Raw genomic sequence first — 15,042 nt, 5'->3', positions numbered from 1 at the left:
ACACCACTGAGCGTTCATGTGCTGATGAGAGTCAGTGAAGTGTGTGATGGCAGATTAAAGTGCTCCCTGCCCATGATGTGACCTGATCGTGTCTTCTCTGGCTTCCCCCACCATCCCCCTGTAGAGATCGCAGTACAGCGCCGTCTCCATGTGAACTTTCTATGGGATGTTCTGATAAAAGGAAAAAAAAAAGTTTGTGTGAAAGTTTACAGAAGATGATGTTGCTTTTTTTTCGCCCTCCCCTCCCCCCCCTCTCCTCCTTTCCCCGCCCCCCTGCCTCTCCTTCCCCTTCCTTGTTAAAGTTCTCCACCAACCAGCATTGAGCAGCAACAGCAGCAGCACCAGGAGCAGCACTTTGCCTGCAGGACCTGATGCTCATCCATATTAAAGTGGCTGAGCTCAGGAATCCGGCCAGATCATCTCCTCCGAGAGCAAAGTTTATTTATAACCCGTGGATGGTGCTCCGCTCCCGCTGCCTCCCCGAGCCCACCGCCTCCCCCAGCCCGCCGGACTACACAACTTCTCCACCATCATCAAGCAAACTTTTCTCCTGCTTGTCATCCGGGCTATGCGGACCTTCCATTACCGAGCGCTGTAGATGGCAGCCAGCCTGTGACATGAGGACCTCCCTCGGAGGGTAAGTGTGTGTGTCTGGGGGGCTGACATGTCTTAGAGGTCATTGCTGGAGATGGGGAAGTAGATGTGTGACGGCAGATCTCCCCTCCCTGAGTGTGTGTGTGCATCCTCCATGTATCTGTTCTCGGATGGTGGGGGGGTGGTGTTGGCCTTGACAAACTTTCCACCCCCGGGGAGAGGAGAACTTTTCCTGGCAGCGAGCGATGAGCTGCTCGACTGTGTGCTGAGCATCTGCTGTGTGCGGATCACACGTAGCACCACTTGGCCACCATCGTCATCAGGAGTACAGGAAGGAGCCTGGCATCAGACAACATGGGGGGGGGGGGCGAGAAAGAAAGGTGTCACCTCATCATCCTCCATCTCAACCAACTTTAGATCCATCAAAACAAGGAGGATCTAACCAATCATTTTGTATCCCATCAGGCAGGCCGATACACAACATCGTCTTCTGTAGATCTCAATAGGATTGTAACGTGTGTGGGGAGCCTGATGGTGGCTATACACACTTTGCATTTATTTTCCAATCATAAATTCGATCGATCAGCTTCTGAGGTGGCCTACTTAAATTCTACGTTTCCCCATATGGATTGTGTTGTTGACCTAATGATGGATTATTCTTTGGAGAAATCGATGAGAAAAAAATGGATCATTTATCGTTCTGGTCACCGATAGCTGGTCATCTCCCTTGGTCCTTCACATGTCCTTCACACCGCCACCCTGTCCCGGTTGTGTATAGACTGTAATTACTTTCTGTTTGAAACTTTTTTTGCCCTGTGGCCGTCCTCTCCCTGAGCAGATAACTGGGGAGGACTCGTCTCTTAGGAGACTGCCACCTTCATGGTTGCTAAGAGGCAGGACAGACTTCTCTCTCCCATGTCCCTGGGAGGAGGATGGAGATGGGGGGCTTATGTTGGCGCAGATGACACTTTAGTGATGACCATACACATTATTATTATTATACAATATTTTATATAGCGCCAAAGGGTTTGCTCAGCGCTGTACAGTAGCAGGAGGGACAGAACATGAGACAAGACAGTAACAATACAATACACGACGGGTTCAAGGGCCCTGCTCTTTCGAGCTCACAATCTGACTGTACAAAATAACTTTAGATCTAGAAAACTATCTGTACACAACCAAACAGGCCATTGTCTGATAGATCTGATGGTGGCCATACAAACTACGATAAATGATCGATCTCTCCTGATAGGAATAATCGATCTATAGCTGACAACCATTTTGAATATGATGCACATAGGAAAGTGGATTGATAGATAGAAGGTATGATCATAACTTATTGACTGCATCTCTTTTTTTTTTTTACCATACATTCAGGAAATGTGATCAGTTTTAGATTGTAAGCTCCAACAAGCAGGGCGCTCTTATTCCTCCTGTATTTAATTGTATTGTAACTCTTCTGTCTGCTCTCAAGTTGTAAAGCTCTGTGCAAACTGTTGCTGCTATATAAATCCTGTATTATAATAATAATAACTGAACTGCAGTAAAATTCTTGACAAAAGCATCTTGGTGCTACTGATTGATGCAAAACGGTCAATAATTTTCCACTCTGGCCAATCAACTCCGTTTGGTCAAATCTAAATCGATTGAAAGGGAAATTATGCCTATTCGGTTGTTTGCTCATTCGATCAGATGATAAAATCGTAGTGTTAGTGGACACCATAACAGAGAGTACAGTCAGATTGTAACACGTATGGTGAGCCTAAAGCTGGCTGATCCTCCGTGCTACAACTAGTGGCCATAGGCTTGCAATGCTTGTAAAAACTTTTTCAGCAGTTTTCCTTCTGAAGCCTGGTGATCTGCCAGTACTAGGTCGCCGTATGTTTGCAGCACTGCACACATTTAACGCATCCTTAATGGAGTTTGCCAGTGTTTATTGAGTGCAGCATGTCGTATGTGCCTGTGTAAGGCATCCCTTGATGAGTTATAAAAGGAGGAGGAGAAAAGAGAGCATTTCTCCTGTCTCAGCAGATCTGTCCTCCCCTGCTCCTTACTGGTTAGGAGATAGAAGGAGCCCAGATCCGGATGAGCAGTTCACATTCCATTACGAAATTCTACACGGCTTAAGAGCCAGCACAGCAGCACCAACATACTACTCTGCACTAAGTTAGGGGAGGGAAGTGTATCTGATGGAGGGTCCCCACTCTCCTCTCACTGCTTAACCCTTCAATTGTTCAGCCTCGTCATGCTGGCTTCCTGGATCTCCATGTTGGCTGGCATGTCACATGCTCTACAGTCGGATGGAAGGATGTGAAAACAGATGCTTCTTTTTATCTTACGGATCTGCATCACTCACTCTTTCAATAGACTTTTTACAGAAAGCTTGGAGTTCAAATGATACGCTTTATTGGCTAACTTAACTTATTAAAGTTGGAAGCTTTCGGATGACTTTGATCCCTTCTTTATTCTTTATACAGTACTGATCCCCTTGCCAGGCTTTAAATAGTGTACTGTATAAAGCCTGCCCAAATGATCTGTAAAGCCTGACATTGGGATCAGTACTGTATAACGACTGGCTTAGGGACCAATACTGTATAACGCTTGACCAAGAGAATTTTAAAGCTGATATTAGGATCAGTACTGTGTAAAGCCTGACCATGGGATTCAATTTATGCTGGAATCTTGCATCTTTAACCCCCTGCCACCAGCAGGAGCCACCCCTTTTAGTAGGCCGTGATGCCTGTAAGAGGGGCTCTCATTCTTTCATTCACTACGATTGGCTGCACAGTGACAACGTAATCAGGAGCCGGTCCCTCTGGCTCCTGATTGTCACGTATTGATTGTGAGCTGTTGGCAAAAGATTATTCACAATTGTGGGTGCACCGATGGAGTAGGCCCCATAATAACACTGCAGTGCATATATGCGGCAACTGGGTGCTAAGGGCCACCCCTGTGCTGTCGTATATATGCATTACGCTGTCATAAAGTTAAAAAAAATGAAGGGTATCACTTAAAACACCAGACTTCTGCATTAATCGATGGCTAAGAGTGCAATGCCATGTTACTGGAATGGACTTTCTAGCAAGCCATCTTATTGTCCCAGTGTTTACAGTATGCATATAAGTTGTTTGTCTTTTACACATACACACAATGAGATATGTTTGTAAATTTCAGACTTCTCAGAGATTCTGAGTTAGTTTGGTTGTTGTTTTGATTTTGTTTCGCTACTGTTTACAAGCCTATCATCCATCAAGTTTCCAGAAGCTCAGAGCTTCATCACTGACACGCCAGAGAAGGAGTTTCTAGTGAGCTGAATGTACTCTCCCTGCTGTATTCCTGTGTTGATGTTCACAAGTTCCATTTGTTTCATCAGTCTGGATTACATTGTAGTGGTGCAGCTTTCTATCTTTACTTGTGTCGGATGGTCTGAAGTTTGCACCTAACCCTTCTATGTCGGGATGAATGCTTATAGAGCAGTTACTTTCTGGTGGATCTACATGCAGTTGTTCCCCTAGGAAAGTGGAGCTATGATTTAGACAGAGACTAATTTTTTAGTGGTTTCTAAAAGGCCATCAGCAGTACATTTCTGTTGGATAATCTTCAGCTTTGTGTGTTTTATGGATTTGTTGGTTTTTCTTTTTTTTTTTTTTTTTTACTCTCAAAATCAGGAGCTATGATGCAGGGGAAGACTAATTTTTATAGTGGTTTCTTTAGGTCCATCGGTGGTACCTGATCATCTTCAGCTTTATGTATTTTATGGATCACAATCTTTGTTGAATGAGTTAGTGCTTTATTTTTTACATTTTGTTTTGCTTGTTTCTCATTTTTTTTCCCCAGGAAATAGAACTATGACATAGTGGAAGACCTTTTTTTTCAGTGGTCTCCATAAGTCCATTCCATCAGTGGTACCTTTTTTTTTTTTTTTTTTTTTTTTTTTTTCTTGGCAGGGAGGATAATCTTCAGTTTTATGTGTCTTATGAAGCACTGCCTTTTCTGAATGAGATACAGTGCTATAGCTGTTTGGATTTATTTGATTTTCTTGTTTTCCACTTTTCTCCCAGAAAGAACTATGATGAAGGGAAAGACTAACTTTTTAGAGGTTTCTTTAAATTCATCAGTGGTTCTTTTCTGTTGGAGCATCTTCAGATTAATGTGCCTTATGGATCACGGTCTTTGCTGAATAAGTTACGGTGCCTTAGTTTTTTATTTTTTTTGTCTTGTTTTTCTTTTCTCTTGGAAAAGAGAATATGATGTAGGGAAAGACTTGTTTTTAGTGGTTTATTTAAGTCCATCACTGGTACCTTTTTTGTGCTGGATAATCTCCAGGTTTATCTGTTTTAAGGATCACTGCTTTTGCTAAATGAGTTATAGTGCTTTAGGTTTTTAAATTTGTATATTTTCCTTGTGTTGCTGGGTGCGATGAGGATGCTTCCATTTTTCCCTGAGTAACCTGCTTGTGTTGTACCGATCTTGTAATACGTCACTTCCTTACTAAAATCAGTAGCTGGTGACCACGTCTTTTGTGAGATTAGTTACAGCAGGGCAAAATCCATAAAAGTCCTCTTGCGGGTTATGGTAAAGTGTTGGTTTTCTTTGCACAATGACAAATTAGAAGAATGCTATATGTTAAAAAGAGCAGTGGTTGTGTTTCTATGCTGAAGAAAAGCAAATAAAGTCCTTTAGATGGTGGTATTCATTATCCCTTTTAAAAGAAGGTGGTGCTTTGAAGGTCATAGGATAAGTGTTGCTAAGCAGCTAAACAGAAGTGAGCTAAAATTAACCCTCATATCTTAGTAAAAGGTGAGATGCAAGTTTTTTCCTTGCTTTTACAAAAAAAGTTTAATTTAAAAAAAAAAAACAACAAAAAAAAACTTATGACTTGTGTCCATTTGTGAAGGTCTTCAGTGCTTGTAACTAAACACATGATGTTTTGTCAGATGACACAAGTGGTCTGGGTAAACAATCGGAGCTTAAAGTATATCTGTCACCAGCCCAGTTAGTTCAAACTGAGCCTACAAAAATGCATAGGTAGAGGTTCCCATCAGTAAAAGCTGTGTTACCCTGATAATTCCATCAAGAGACATCATATGCTGACATCATATGCATAAATTATTATTATTTTTTTATGTTCAAAAAAGGCAAGCTGTGAACTGCCCCTTTTATCGCCAAAATAGATTTTTTAATATGACGGACAGCCGTAGTGACAATAGGGTGGGGTGGGGTGAGGCCAAGCCTGAATTTTGCTAGAAAAGATGATTTGTTTATAACTTCAGCTGCCTATAGTTCCGGCACTACTGATCTTTTTGCTGTTGTTGCCAAAGGAAACCTTTTGCATCTGTATTTTTATCTTATGCATTACAAGCTGTGTTTCATTTGCAGTTTGCCTTCATGCATATCCTGCACTAACAGGTTACTTCTCACAGTCTTTCAGGCAGGAGGCCTTTTGTCTTATTTAGTCAGATATGAAGGATGCAGCTATTCCTTGCCAGATCTCACAGGGACTTTAGTGACACACAACAAAATCAACAGTTGATTATGTGTTTAGCCTACTGAATTGGGCAGAATTCAAGCTATGGGTGGCCCTATCGGCACCGCCCAGCTCAAAAAAAAAATCCAAGGAGCCAGGTGGAAATTTGTCATTCCTTCATCATCCATACTTGTAGCAGGGATGGCAGAATCTATTAGTTTTTTTCTCATTCAGCCCAGGGACATGTATGGCTATCCTCAAAGTCAAACTTCAGCCAAAACAATTTATTTCATTTTAGAAAGAGCAGGGAAGGATTAGGACTTATTAACACCATTACAGTGCATTACTGTACACTTGAATGCTAATGCTACAAGTTAACGTGTGTTGCTCTAAGCAGCCCATTCATTTGAGCTGCCTAATACACCAGATAGCACCGAAAAAAGTGCATGTACTATTTCTGGCAGTGCATCACAATGTGGTGCAATTAGTGTGGTGCAGCACGTCGGTCAGCAGTGTCATTGGGGCCCATTCAGAAAGAATGGCATCATATGATTGCATGTAATGTGCAACAAGACATTATTGTGAATGGGTCCTCAGAGTCTCTGTCTGTTTTTAGTGCAGTCTGGGCCCGTTCTGGGGAGATTTCCTGTTGCTTCTTTTCAGGATAAGAAGTAATGAGATACCTCTCCATTGGGGACACAGAGACAACACAAGGGATAATTGGAAGTTCTGATGACAATGTTACTGATATCTGTGTCTTGTGTCCCAGTGGCAACCACACCACTGATATGGACTACAGACATCTTGGGGACAAGGAACAAAATCTCTTCGATAGGGTCACAGGACTAAATGTCTACTAGATATACTAACTGTTCTTCAATATCTTTCTTACAATATCCAAATCTAAAATGCGTTTTGTGGTTATGTACATCAGTGTCCTGTGATGACATTATTTTGAATGCCGTCTGAACACACAATGTGCATTGCAGTACTCTACAATGCAAAATATACAGTCTGCACTAAATGTTTATGCACTCAGGTGTTTTACCGCCCATTCATTTTGAATGGGTTGTCTAAGATTGTGCTGCTCAGCGCATGAAAACGCGGGAGTTGCAGCACAAGGCTTTGTGGTGTTAATGGGTCCTTGGGGAATGTCTTTAAAAACTGAAGAAAAGATAGAGAAAACTGTTGTCCATGGTTGTGTTTATTCCCTGTCCTGTACTAGAAGGATAACAGGTGTAATCTAAGGAATTGTACGCATTTTACTAAATGTACTCCATCTTGTTTGCACATTTTCACTTTTTAGGCTTCATGCAAACAGGGCATCTGTTTAGCCCATCTGAACGCCCTTTTTTATTTTCCATGGCAGGAGAAAAATGGCTTAAAAATGCAGTAAAAGCTGCATATTGCATATGTGTTTAGGCGCAACAAGCATTTGAGCATTAATGGATTCTATTGGTCAGAATATTTTGGCCATTGGAATTTATTCCCGCTGAAATGTGCCTAGTGTTTAGATTTATTTAAGCACTTTCAGCTTTTTGTCTGCTCTTCAGCTCCAGTTCCTGAATGCGGCTTTTGATACTTTCTTTTTTCAGCCTGTAAATGTTCCTCTTCTAATATGCCTGTAAATGCCTATGTGTGCATGGAGGAGAATTACAGGCTGAAAAATAAAGGTCAAATGCCTGTAAAAGCCGTGTGGTTTTTTTTTTTTGTTTGTTTTTGTTTTGTTTTGTTTTTTTTAATCCCAGTGTGCATGGACCCTTAATTTTTATAGGAAAAAATAGCATCCGTTTCTGCTTCCATGGTTTAAAGTGAAGATGTCCCTTTTATTCATTGTCTAGAGCAGGGTTTCTCAACCAGGGTTCTCTGGAACTCTAGGGTTCCTACAGAGGTTGCTAGTGGTACCTTGAGTAATGAACAGTTTCTGCCGCTCAGATTAGTTCCCATTGACATGTTGATCTTTTTAGCTATCTGAAAGAGCATCATTTTTCTTAATGACCACAATCATAAGGCGCATTCTTCCCACTGAACATCACATTAATGTATCTTGAGTTGTAGATATAGAAATTTTTGCAAATATACACTGCTAAATACCTTTTCTCATCAGCAGTTAGAGCAGTCTTGTGACTTCTATCTGTGTCCAGCCCACCACTAGCTAAAACTTGTAGGAGGAGTTTTCTTTCTGCTCTAGGAGGATGGAAATCCTCTGACCTCTGTCTGGACAGTGCTGATTGGCCCTGTGCTGATCGCATGCACTCTCCCAAGAAAAAAAAAAACCTCTCTACCAATACACACCAAACTGAGCATGTGCATGCCTATGGTTCATAAGAGGTGGTCACTTGAAAAAGGGGAGGAACAGAGCAGAAATGATCAAACAGCCTTTTCACACAGTGCAGAGGATTAACCCCTTAGGTTCCACAGTGAGTATAACAGGCATGCTTTACTGCATACACAGACTGATTTTACCTTTGTGGGGTTAGTAACACTTTAAGTCTTGCTAGATTGCAGGTACAGCTATGTAAAACATTACAAATAAGTGCCTATACTGTTAAAAATCCAGTAACACACTGTCTCAGCCTGCTCTGCACTTACTCAGTTGCTCTCTATTTTTCTGCACTGTACTGAAAATGTAAAGGCTGATCTGCTGACAGCCAGAGATTTACTGCTGCTCAGCGGCTTTGGACTTCAGCAAAATGGCACCTTCCAGCAAAAAAGAAACTGGAGCAATGCTGGAGGAAATTTACAGCACACACTGTGGAATGTATGTTCCTTCCTAAGGAATATTATATTTTTATCAGGGTGTTATGGACAAAGATTTCTGATCCATGTGCCTAGGCTTAATATTTTCTCTTTTTTCTTACCAAGTTGAGTGGACATACACTTCCAATGGACAATTTTAATTCCCAACAAAGTTTTTAGCACCTGGCAATAACCTATTTTTGCTCTACCAACAAAGAAAATGAGCGCTGAATCAGTGTGTCATACTAGCAGCCTGTGAAGCTTCATTATTGCTATAATTTTCACTCCTTACAGTGAGTTTGTCATTTAATTGCACCTAAGTAGATTGTGTGACAGTTTAAATAGACATATGGGTGAAAATCCAGTGTATAGAAAGTATGTTACAGAGAGCATGAATTTTAATTTATTGAGCTAGTTAGGCATCCGGATCCAAGTAGGAAGTAATATTATACCATATTTGTTTTTGCAAAGTGTACTAATACTATGTTCTTGACAATGTTTACTACGTATAATTATATCTGTCATCTTGACTTCGTATAATTATATCTACCATTCATGCCTTCAATCTGGCACTTTTGTGCCTCCTCTTTTAATTGCTCTTATTTTCCTCTATTCCTTCAAACTAAAAGGTTTTCCTATAGAACCAGGATAGTGGATTTAATGTAGAAATTACTTTAATGTAAACATTTACTAAAGGAAAGGGGAGCAATATATTGCTAATTAAATGCCATTATGACATTGTCACTCACCCAACTCCCCCGCATTTTTTTTTTCTTGGTGGTCCATTTTAGTGATAGGTTAAAGGTGTCCATAATATAAATTGAGAAATGCCTTTGCTAAACTTTTTTGACTAAATGATACTGGCATGGTAAGAGTTAAATATCCAGTTTCGCCACCTTCCCCGCTCATGCTGACTGTTTTGATGAAAAGACTTTGCCCACCAGGTTTGTTACCTGGCAAGCTAGAGACACAAAAGTAAAATGAATCATTGTTCTAACATGCTGCAAAGGGTGGGACATTTTCCTGATCCTGTTATCTGCAATCAGGTAGAGGATGTAGGGCTCACACAATAAGATGGAGGTGTGGAGGGAGCTGCTGTCTACCAAAACATCTATTTATTATGTATGTTAGCTCTACTATTCATTTGATTCTGAAATGGTTCCTCTTAGATCAGGATGTTTCTGGTCTCCATGCTACTTGCCTGAAAACTAATGATCCAAACCATTGAAAATAGGTAAGGACATTTTAAACTGGTGTTGCCAAACCCAATGTTTGTAAGAGGATTTGCGACGTAACTGTACAGTTAACAAAACTATTGGATTAAAAAGAAGTATTAAACCTCAAACCAAAATATATTGCAGTTTACCAATCCTTAGATGCGGTGGGTGCATTCATTTTCTTTTTGAAGCTTTTTCCTTCTGTTTTCACCTGGTGATCTGGCCAGTAACACACCTCCTGTATTAGAGTGCCCCCACTCTAGATAAAGGCACCTTGGGATAGCAGCATTGTCTGTCTGGGGGAGGGGAGTGATAGATTTATTAGCAGATTTAAATACACTAAGAAATTAAAGTCCAACTACTCACACTTTATAAGCAGTTACAGCAACATGTTTTCCTTTTAGAATAAAAGTTTTACATGAATAAAAGCTCATAATTGTAAGCACTCCTAATCATTGTAAGCACTCCTACCAGTGGTGAATGCTTAGTCTCAACCCTCTAACTGCCACATCTGCAAGAGAGCTTTGTGTTAAAAAAAACAGACTTGCTGACTTGATCAAAAAAGAAAATTAATACAGCCATTACATGTAAAAAATAAACTATGTTACAGAATTGCCAAAATTAACAAAAAAATTGCTACAGAGAAGCTATACTGATATTTTTTTGAGCAAGTAGCCATATTCTTCAATGAGAAAACTGCCAGAGGGTAAAAATACTATGCATTGGAAATAAATTAAAGATTATAAAATCCAATACATGTGTAGTTCATTGTTATGGCGTTTCAATCCAGTAGCACAACCACAAAATGATACTTTGTATCCCTATATAATTTCTAATGATGTTCTAAATGAATAGAGTGAAATGTATACCTAGACTAGTTAATTGTAAACAAAATCGTGGAGGATTTGTAAATAAACTTTTTTTTTATGAGTAAGTCCCCGGTCACACTGGATGCGATTTGCATGCCATGGGACTTGCAAATCTCATTCCATGTCGCACCCTATTGTCCGCAATTACAGCGGTCATTTCTGAGTGGTTCTGACTTGTTTGGAGCTGCACCGATTTCTAAAGTAGTTCATGCACTGCTTTTGGTGTGATTTGCATAGACATCTCTGTAGGATGTACATGATTTCAAACTCGGGTTTGGTGTGACTGGGGTGTAAAGCTGCAGCTACAATGAAAAACTCAGCCATATGGATTAGTGTTTAAAGGTCAAATGAAGGGTACACCTAAACACTTCTGACTGTAAAGATCAGTTCAGAAAATATGGTTGCCTGTGTTCTCTATTGTTATAGTTTTATCTTAACCTATAATTTATAGAAATATTGTAAAGCTACAGTCAATGCTTTACATGTTAATAGTAGATGTATCCCACAGATGAGTAGAAGCAGTTTGACTTGACATCTTGCAGAGAATAAGAGCATCAGGTAAACTGCACTTGACCCCACATACAGTAGATAAACTGCTTGCCTTCTTAGGCGAATTGCTTCTGTCCACATCCAACAATAATATTCTGATGTAAAAGGTCGACAAAAAAGGCAGCAGATGTGTTGTAATTGGAGATTAACAGCAGACATTGCTGGAGAGCTGTAGGATCCGAACTATGCTTTCTAATTTCCAAGACTAGGTAATTGGCTTGTGGGGTCTGTTTGCTTGGTGCTAAACATTGGAACTTGTATCCAGTGCTGGGACCAGTTCATCCAGACTCCAAGGCAATCTCCTGACTCCTGTCAGCCTTGTAACAGAAGGAAGGCGCCCCCATCCCCACAGCAAACCATCGCGCCCAGGGCAGCCACCCCTTGTGCCCACCCCTTGTCCCGGCCTTGCTTGTATATAGTTTGTATCACGTGTTCCTTTTCTGGTTTTAAGTTTCATTTGTCTGGACATGACCAGAATTATAGATCAATATCCATTTCATTTAAAAAGAAAAAGTAGGTTATGGGATACTCAAAGTGTGGAGTAGACCATCCTTGTCAGGGAAACTTACAATCTAAAAACTATAAGAAGTTATCCTATTTTCCTTGGCAGTAGGGAAGCATTCCGGAGTAGCGTGTTTTCACTGGAGCCTGTTAGCAATCCTGCCATTAAACAAAGGTTGATTTCAGTGAAAAGGTGCTTCAGACAAAAGCAGTGTGTTATGGGTGGAGACTGTTTGCTCAGTGTGATTCAAATAAGAAAAGCTGTGAGTCTCAGTAGATTTCAGGTATTTGAATAGGCAGACAAGGATTCACCTGCAGACTCCAGACTTTCATAATGTCACTGCTAATGGGGGTGGAGGAACCTTATTGAAACCCCCCACAGGCATTGTTCCTTTCTTTGTAGTCATTCTTGGGGGTCAGAAGATAAACTTGTTAGGTAGCTGACTAAAGACATTTTGCTTTTAGACACTTATTGTTTCCTGTTTGAAAAGAGGTTATTTTATGCTTTTACCATAAAGGTTGGAGTTAATGATACCCTTTATTGGCTAATTTGAGTTTCTACAAAAATGCAAGTTTTTGGGATAAGGTCTCTCTTACACTTTATATATGCATAAAGCCTGATGAAGGGATCTGAGGTATTCCAAAGGTTTTCATCCTTAGTAAAGCTATCACTTAAACTAAAAATGTTATGCATTAATCAAGGGATAACAGTACAACATTCTATTCATTCCTATAGCAAATATGTACAGTTCTATAGATGCACAAGCACTGTTGCACCCGATAGAACAATACCATTTTTTTGGTGTTAAAATAAAGACTGTAAATCCTTATAAATTTATTGTTGCCTGCAACTGGAAAAAGCTGTGTGCATTTAGCATTGGGGAGTGCAGATCAAGACAACTGGCTGGATCTGTGTCTGTAACAGATGTCCACCCTGTCTGAAACCTTCTTGGTAGATTAGCTTTAGACAGAGTACACGCCTGCATCCTCTTCAAGCTGCTGTTAAGCACATGGTAACATTTAGGACCTCTGGTTTCCATGGCAAAAAGAGCAGCTGAAACAGCGCCTTGTGGATTTACCTGCTCCGCTTGTTGCCAAGGCTAATGATGCAATGAATTGGGATCCTCTTTTGTTAATTAAATTAGGGTTGCATTTGAGTCTTTAACTGTACAGGTAGAATGAACAGGGTTGGAATTTCAGTGGGTGAATTCCTGTGTTTTTTTTTTTTTTGTTTTTTTTTTTACAGGGATTTAGTAAAAAAAAAAAATTGGTTGAGGCTACTTTGCTACCCAAGGTTTGGATAGTGAGGGTCTGATGAAACTGATGATTTAACATTTTGTTAAAACTGAAACTTCTAGCCACTAATGAGTTTTTGGGAATGATGAGTCAAACCAAGGATGATCGTAGCATGTATAGTCTTGTTTAGCTAAGATTCCGGAAGGTTATGTAAGCAAAGATACACTTAGGCAAGCTACACACAGCTTTTCAGATGTATGGTTTCATTTGCACAACTTTGTACCTGCTGGAACTTTTGTATCGAAAAATTACTCATTTAGGGCTTATGCACATTGCTGCACATTGCTGCTCCTAAACTTACGTTTAGGAGCTTTTGGCAGTGTTTTTCCAAAACTCTTGAATGCGGCCTATGGGGTTGATTTACTAAAGCTGTAGAGTGCAAAATCTGGTGCAACTGTGCGTGGTAGCCAATCGGGTTCTAACTTCAGCTTGTTCAATTAAGCTTTGAAAAAACAAACAAACATGGAAACTGGTTTCTATGCAGAGCTGCAGCAGCTTTTTGCACACTCCAATTTTAGTAAATAAACCCCTATGTGTCCATGCACACAGTGTTACACATAGAATTTAGGAGCAACAGAGGTCAGAGGCAGCCAAAGCTGCTCTCCTGAACACAGAAGAACCACGTTCAGGAGAGGAGCTTTTGGGTATAAAAAAACTGCTAAACGCTTATAAATGTGTCTAAACATGCCAAAGCACTTCAGCATTTACTCATTTCAGCGGCCAGAATGAATTAAAATTCTGGCTAATGAATGAATAAACTCCCAAAGGCTTCTAAAATCGCCTAAAGTAGTTTGTAATAATGCAGCTTAGGTGAGTTTTTAATGTTGATGTTCTCCTGTCAGGGGAAACAGCATTTACAATAAACCAGCGTGCATTAAGGGCTCGTTGACACCATACGTGCATGAAAACTGATGGATACTCACACGCAGATTTCTCTTGCAAGAGACATCAGTTTTTCATGGGAGCTTTAATGAGTTTTATTCATGTTGCAGATTCCTGCTCAGAAAAAGTCTGCACATGATACCCATGTTGTGGTGTGAACAGGGCACACAGAAAACCATTAATTTTGTTGTGTCTTTGCAGAATTTGTGCAGAAAAACTGATGTCACTGCACCATGGTGTGAACAAGCCCAAAGCCTTATAGAATGAGCAGTAATGCAGACATTCATGAAAAGATGCCAGCTTTTTTTTTTTTTTTAAGTTTAATCCCACTCAATAATATTGTTGAACTTTGGAATTGCCACCGTAGCTCAGCATTTGGGTCAAGATTGAACTGCTTTCTTCATAAGAGGCATGTCTACTACTTTTAATTTCTCAAAAAATTGCTTGTATAGTTTGGTAAGGAATTTAATGGTGCAGCATGGTTTGAAAAATTACCATACTGTGACAAATAATTTTCAAATGTCATATTATATAATATGAAGCTGCTTTGTGATAATTACCTCTGGAAATAGCAACGGTTTTGCCCATATCTTCAAAACAGATTCCATGCCATTTTTTTTCATTCATATGTTGGTGGTTATCCATTGATGGTTGTGAATTCTAGCTTAAAGCCTAGTAAGGAAAAAGAAAAAGAAATATAAAATGCCATAGAAACGTGGAAAATGCTCTCTTCAAGATAAAAAAAAAACAGTAGGGAGTTTTGAATATCTACAACAAAAGCTTTCACCCTAATAATGAAAGTATAAAATAAATTCAAAGTGCAATGTGCACCAGTTCATGTCGGGCATCTGTAAGAGAGCAGATTGATTTAAAGATGCTACCACTATATGGTTTTTGGATTTTACAGAGCCACTCTTGCTTCTGCAAT

At 40.0% G+C, this 15,042-nt stretch overlaps 1 protein-coding gene across 1 annotated transcript in view; it reads left to right on the top strand.

The window, feature by feature from the left end:
• Window positions 1–305: 305 nt before the first annotated feature.
• RREB1 (ras responsive element binding protein 1) overlaps window positions 306–15,042 on the top strand; it is a 133,461-nt gene continuing 118,724 nt past the window's right edge. The window contains exon 1 of the mRNA XM_089682196.1: window positions 306–637. The gene's annotated coding sequence lies outside the window, so the exon portion shown is untranslated. The remainder of the gene's footprint in view (window positions 638–15,042) is intronic.

This window comes from Staurois parvus, unplaced genomic scaffold (assembly GCF_062004578.1).
Source record: "Staurois parvus isolate SC_StPar_1 unplaced genomic scaffold, SC_StPar_1.0 ptg000287l, whole genome shotgun sequence".
NCBI classification, from domain to species: domain Eukaryota; kingdom Metazoa; phylum Chordata; class Amphibia; order Anura; family Ranidae; genus Staurois; species Staurois parvus.
This window is presented reverse-complemented; position numbering and strand designations above follow the sequence as displayed.